Source organism: Medicago sativa, chromosome 8 (genome assembly GCF_051527215.1).
Source record: "Medicago sativa cultivar Bolivia chromosome 8, Bolivia_mono, whole genome shotgun sequence".
In the NCBI taxonomy this organism is placed as follows: Eukaryota; Viridiplantae; Streptophyta; class Magnoliopsida; order Fabales; family Fabaceae; genus Medicago; species Medicago sativa.
In genome coordinates, this window is record NC_140756.1 from 41678509 (window position 1) to 41685249 (window position 6741).

Genomic DNA, 6741 nt, shown 5'->3' on the forward strand with positions numbered 1-6741 from the left:
CATTAGCTAAAGCTATCGTCTCACTATGCTCTATAGCCCTTTTCTTTGAAAAAATTTCTTTTAAAAACTTAGCATATAGAGGCATACGAGACAAAACTTCCGCAAAGGGGATTTTAATGCAAATTTTCTTAAGGATGTTGACAAATTTATTAAATTGACCTTCCAAGTTGAGCTTAACATGTTTTAAAGGGGAAGGAGCTTGGGTCTCATCAAGCGGTTCCTCACTTTCTATCACAGTTTTCTCACCAAAAAGCTTGACACTTTCTTTCTCAATGTTTTTAACCTTAGCAACAGTTTCTCCTTACTTACTACCCTCAACAGAAATAGCATTAACATGGGCTTTGGGATTGGCTTCGGTTTGACCAGGAAAGACTCCCGGTGTTTGAGAAAGGGTAGCCACCTATTGGGCTATTTGGGAGATTTGGGTTTCAAGCATTTTAGAATGAGTAGCAATAGAATCAACTTTGGTATTGAGTTTGGAAAGAGAATCGATCAGAAATCCAGTTTGGTTTTTAAGTTCTTGAAGTTGTTTAGATTGTTCAGCAATAGAGTTTTCCAATAAAATTTCCAAATTAGATTTCTGAGCGACTCTCTGGTTGATTGCATAGCCAGGTGGTGCTACTTGTCCATAGGGATTTTGAGGAATTTTATAAAATTTTTGGTTTTGCCTCATCCCTTGGTTGTATTGAGCATAGTTCATTTGCTCAACACCATTAATAGCACTACCTAGTTGGCAATCAACACCAACATGACCAGATATATCACATATTTCACAAGAAGGAGATGCAGAAGTAGAAGTGATGGCACTAACATTTAGTTTTTCAAATTTTTGAGTTAGTGCATCAAGCTTAGAAGCAAGGTGATCATAGTTAGAGACTTCGTACATACCTGCCTCCTTTTTGGAGGGTGAAGAGTTGGTGATGGCTCTCTCGTCGGCCCACTTGTAATGATTTTGAGCCATATCTTCAATCAAGGCATATGCCTCCATGTAGTTCTTGTTCATTAGAGCTCCACCTGCAGCTGCATCAACAGACATCTTAGTGGTATAAGACAAGCCATTACTTCTCTAAACCATGGCGGGGACAAAGTCTAAGCATTTCCTTGAAACGCTCCCACGCATCATAAAGAGACTCCCCATCTTTTTCATTGAACCGTGTAATTTGGTCCCTTAGTTTAGCAGTTTTAGAGGGGGGAAAGAATCGGGCAAGGAATGCTTGCCTCATTTGATCCCATGAAGTAATGGAACCGATTTCAAGGGAATGGAACCAAGCGCTAGCTCTATCCCTTAAGGAAAAGGGAAAGAGATGAAGTCTTACGGCTTCTTGGTTCTTTTTTATGGTTCCACTAATTCTTAGGAAAACAGAGATGTGAAGATTGGGATCCTCGGCGAGGGATCCCGAAAACTGATTTTGCTGCACCAAGTTAAATAGGGAAGGCTTGATTTCAAAGTTGTCATCCTCAACCGTTGGGTACACAATAATAGCTTGTGGCTCAGCCGTAGACGGCGTTGCATACTCTTTGAGAGTGCGATTAGCAATGGCGGTATTATTTCGTGCGTCTCTCTTTCTTTTATGTAAAAACCTTTCGATCTCGGGAATGAATACAACTCGATTTCTGGTTTTTCGCATAAAAAATTGAGAACCCAAGAAGCTAACGATAACAGAAAGAAAAGAAAAGAGTAAAAGAAGAAAAAGAAAAGAAAAAGAAAAGAATTCTGATCAAAAAGAAAAAGTTAATTAAATTAGTTAACTCCCCGGCAACGGTGCCAAAAACTTGATAGGTCAAACCGTAAGTGCACGGTCTATCGAAGTAGTAGTAAAAGAGAGTATCGTTCCGCTAGGGAGTTGTTCAATTTAACTAACTTTTAGAGAATGATTAGAGGAGAAGAAAAATTAAAAAGTAGGAGGTTCAGCCGGTTGAAAGTAAATAACAATAATAAAAAGAGCCTTGGGATCATTGGTTCGTCATAATAACAAGTCCTTCACTAGCAAAAACCTTAACCTATAATTTCATGTTTTATACCTAATTTCTAAAGACCGGTTTCCCTTTAGCCCCTCACCTTTCCGACCAAGTCCAGTGAGAGTTTACCTCTAGCAACCAAACCTATTTCGCTGATTTGATTACTAGAAGAAGCTTATAAGGATTGAAACTACACATGTCTCAAGAATTGCAAAGACTATTTCACTGCCCTTGCAATTCCTGTCTAAATTCACTTGTTCCAATATCAAAGCTCCGTTTTCGCATTATGAATTGATATTTGAGATGATGGATTAACAATTATCAAACCCTCCACTTTCGTTTCCACAGTTTGATAATGGTTAATTCATGTTAAAACAGTGAATTTAGATTAGAAATTAAGATTACATGAAATTAGGGTTAAAGCTTGGTTCGATTAAGATTATGTCATTAGACTTATCCAACAATCCCAAGATAAGAGAAGTCTACTCGCTCATTCTCATCGTAGACATAGAGAAGAAGAGAGAAATCATAAAGTAAATAACAAGAAAGTAAAGAAATAAAAGAACTTTATTAAGAAAACAATTGTCACTATTGAATTCCCAAAAATAAAGATGAATATTTGTGATGAGAGACTACTCTATTTATAGTTTACATTCGACTTAAAATCTAAGCAACTACGTGGGCTTTTTGGTAAAAACTAAAACAGAGTAGCTTAAGTCCTAAGCAAAAGCAGCAAAAGGCATTCTGGGGGGTGGCACGGGCCGTGCCACATGTTGGCACGGGCCGTGCCAAGCTTCTGACTTGGGGGATTTATATTTTTGTTCTCGGATCTTCGTATTTTCGCTCCGAATCAGCTCCAGACTCCTTTCTTTTGCTCCAAGACTCAATCCATCCGATATTCATTCCTGAAATATAAATATATGCAATTGAAGTAAAATAATTCAAAAAGGAAATAATATTGCAATAAAATAAAATCATATCTAATTAAAACGAAACTAAATATTATCCTAAAACTAGCTAACTAATGACTCATCAATAATAGGGTACCAACAACATTACACAAACTCAATTTCCCTAATAATAGATTTTACACTGCATTACACCATAACAGACCACAATACACCATAACAGAACAATACATTAAGCTTACAAACTACATAACATCACTTCTTAACAAAGAAAACAACAAAGATCAACCAGCTAGCTATGATAATCCACTTAAGCCATTCAACCTTCTTCTTCTCAGCCAGCACCTTCATTTTCCACTTGTCTTTCTTCTTCTCCCAGATTTCACCACAGTTGCAATGTTGGTTTGCAGACTTTCCAAACTTTGTAGACTCAGCTTCACGAATCACAGGTCCATTCACAGCTGCAGAATCTGCTTCACGATTCACATGTGCATTCAAAGGAGCAGACTCTTCTTCCCTTGAGTTTGAAACAGCTGAATAGCACTGAACCATTGGTCTGGTAGCTGGACCAAGTTCATCATCCCAAATCCACTCATTACAAGTTTTGTTTTTTTTTTTTTTCTACATACCAAACCATTTCCAATGTTATTCACTATGATTACAATACCATAAAAACGTAAAATTCCTACAACTTACTTGCCAATCTCGACATCTCCAGAACCTCCTGCATGGATTCTCCAAAGTCGTTGATATGTAAATAATCATCGACTTCGGAGGTAAATAATGGCACAGTGGAAGCATCCCTCGAGATGTGGGCAATGACTGAGGGGGAAACTTGCCACCATTGAAGTAGGTTTCATAGCTGTCTGTTGTTGAGGTATTAGTAGACATTTGCAATGTTGAGGAAATCAGTGTTGGAGAAAGGAAGGAAGAGGACGAACAAGAATGAAATGAATCAAGAGAAGAGGACGATCTGCAGAAGAAGAAAGGGGTCGCGGTGAAAGAGAAGAGAAGAAGAGGGTTTTTGAAGAAGAAGAAGGAAGGGTAGTTTAGTCATACCGCTCTGGTCTCATCTGAAGAAGGGCATTTTGGTCCATTCCCATGCCCAGAAGCTGAGTCATTCAAGTGAAAACCAGTTTAACAGCGCCACGTCAATAATCAGATGACCTGGCAGTCATTAACTGGGTCAAGGGACTAAATTTTAAGTGATTAATAATTGCAAGGCTAGTTTGCAAGGATTAGCGAATACAGAGACCAATTTTTAAACGACGCCTAATTGCAAGGACTAAATACATATTAAAGCCTATATATATCACTGAGTTGCAATCACGAACTAAATCTCATATTTAAAGGTGATAAAGTTTTTCAATGACTTTCCTCTAAAGCCAGTTAGCCATGTACTGATATTAGCCAATTAAAAAAACATGCTAACTGAAATGAAGTTTATATGTTTGCTCTCGATGTCATCTTCAAATGGTATCTTAAGCATCTGAGCAAACATGATTTTCGGCAGCTTCAGAAATCAACATTCCAAACGTGCACTGCCAAACATTTAGCAGGAAAAGTTATTCAAAGCCCACAAAGTTTACTACTAAAGAGATTATAGAAATCTGCAAATGCTTAAACCATGCTGCTATAATGTGATACAAATATTTACCAATAGTAAGTCGCATCAGTTCAATCCATAGGCATAATCAGGATTTACAACCATAACATATAGTATTATACAATAAAAATTTGAATATGTCAAGTTATCTAATAACCAAGAAAAGGCAAGTCGTAAATGGCAGCAGCATACAACAGATTATTAGAGCTTTGGCACGATATTAGTCAGAAAATACAATAGATAACAATTGTCTAACAAAAAGTGGGCCTTTTCTGCAGCAACAGAAGTTTCTTTTTCTTGTTTCCATAAACTTTGAAAATCGAAACTGCTAAATTATATATTTTTCAGTATGCAAATCTACGGCAGTCTAAGTGTCTAACACATACGACTATGAAATGAAACAAAACATATACTATATACTCGTGTAAAATTTGTTCACAAAATTTGCAATGATTGGTTAACATCAAAATTAATTGATTATTGACAATGACATTCTCGGCAATCAAAAACATTAAACAATAGTATAAATTGAAGAAGTATAATATTAAGCAACTGATAACAACACCTGATGGATACCTACAAAGCATGCAAAACATTTTTTTTGAAGATAAAGCATGCAAAACATTAACAATAGGAGGGAGGAGGAAGGGAGCCGAAAATATCAAATGTGTTGTTTATATAAACCTGCTAAACCACCCTGTGAATACTTGCTATTACTTGCTTGATTATCTTGCCTCTGTTGGCACTAGGTCTGATGGTAAGGAAGAGATAGTGGTGGGTGGTATCATCACCTATATAGCTAGGAAGTTTGGAGTGGGTGAGGAACTAGGGATAAACCGGATTAAGGGCAACAATAGGCTTAACACAGAGACCCTCATCTCTATGAACTTCATTAAGCATCATCCACCTATGCAATATGCACTCAAGACCAATGTACCTCTTTTAATTCTACTTCCTAACCCATCTCGGACTAACACCGAGGTGGAAGAAAATTTGTTGCATGTTGGTGATGATCCACAGGTACATGAGGAGCACAATCTAGGTGAGGAGGAAGGTGCACACTTGCACCATCATGAGGAGCTCCATAACCAAGAAGCCGGTGGGCACAATGATAATGAAAGATGGGCATGGATGCAAACTGAGGTTGATAGGATAAGTATCGAGCAACAAAGGTGATGTGATCCTAAAATTATCTCTCTTGAAAAGAATAATAAAGTCATTGTGGAATTAAAGAACCAAATTAATTTTGGGTTCAAAGTTTTATTTTCGCAGGTCATGATATGTCAGTCTTGTTTTGGCTATATCTGGAGCTCTGGATGTCCGTTTGAGGTGATCTTTAATGCGTTGGAAAGCTTAGAATATTCTCTACATTTCGTCTGTTGGACTCAAGAGCAAATTCAGAATATTTCTTGGTGTAAAATGAGCATGAATTGGATGACGTGATTTTGATGAATGGGCTGATGTAAGAGAAGAAACAACACATTAAAGAAGCAAATGAATGTATAACATCTCCATGCATTGATGCAGCCACCCCCACCTTAAAGTCATTTTGTAACCTTTTATTTGCATTAATCAGCCACCAAAACATTATTGTAATTAGTGGCTGCATTTCCTTTCATTTTCTAAGAGTTTTAGAGTCAAAATCATCATGTAATAAGCTCCTATAAATAGAGCACGAAAATGATATGTAAAGATAGAGAATTTTGATTTAAAAAAGTCACTTTATGTGAATTTGGAAGCTTTGCTTCTTTTTGGTTCTGGATTGAACCATGCATTGATCTTATCAAGAAACCACGTTTCTTGTGGCGATCCTCTACAAATTAAACATCTTCCTTGGATTGGGAATTTGTTTGGTTACCATTTCTGTCTATTTCCACAATTCTTGAATTTTTGTTATCATATTTTATCCAACATTCACAAAAAATACAAAACCAAAAATTACAACCCTTTTTATCTTTTATCATTTGATGTGATCCTAAAATTATCTCTCTTGAAAAGAATAATAAAGTCATTGTGGAATTAAAGAACCAAATTAATTTTGGGTTCAAAGTTTTATTTTCGCAGGTCATGATATGTCAGTCTTGTTTTGGCTTTATCTGGAGCTCTGGATGTCCGTTTGAGGTGATCTTTAATGCGTTGGAAAGCTTAGAATATTCTCTACATTTCGTCTGTTGGACTCAAGAGCAAATTCAGAATATTTCTTGGTGTAAAATGAGCATGAATTGGATGACGTGATTTTGATGAATGGGCTGATGTAAGAGAAGAAAC

At 36.7% G+C, this 6741-nt stretch overlaps 1 non-coding gene across 1 annotated transcript; it reads left to right on the forward strand.

Moving 5' to 3' along the window:
- Positions 1–1068: 1068 nt before the first annotated feature.
- Positions 1069–1175, forward strand: LOC146899212 (small nucleolar RNA R71). The gene has a single exon (XR_015024341.1). It is a non-coding gene; the product is annotated as a small nucleolar RNA R71 (small nucleolar RNA).
- Positions 1176–6741: the final 5566 nt, after the last annotated feature.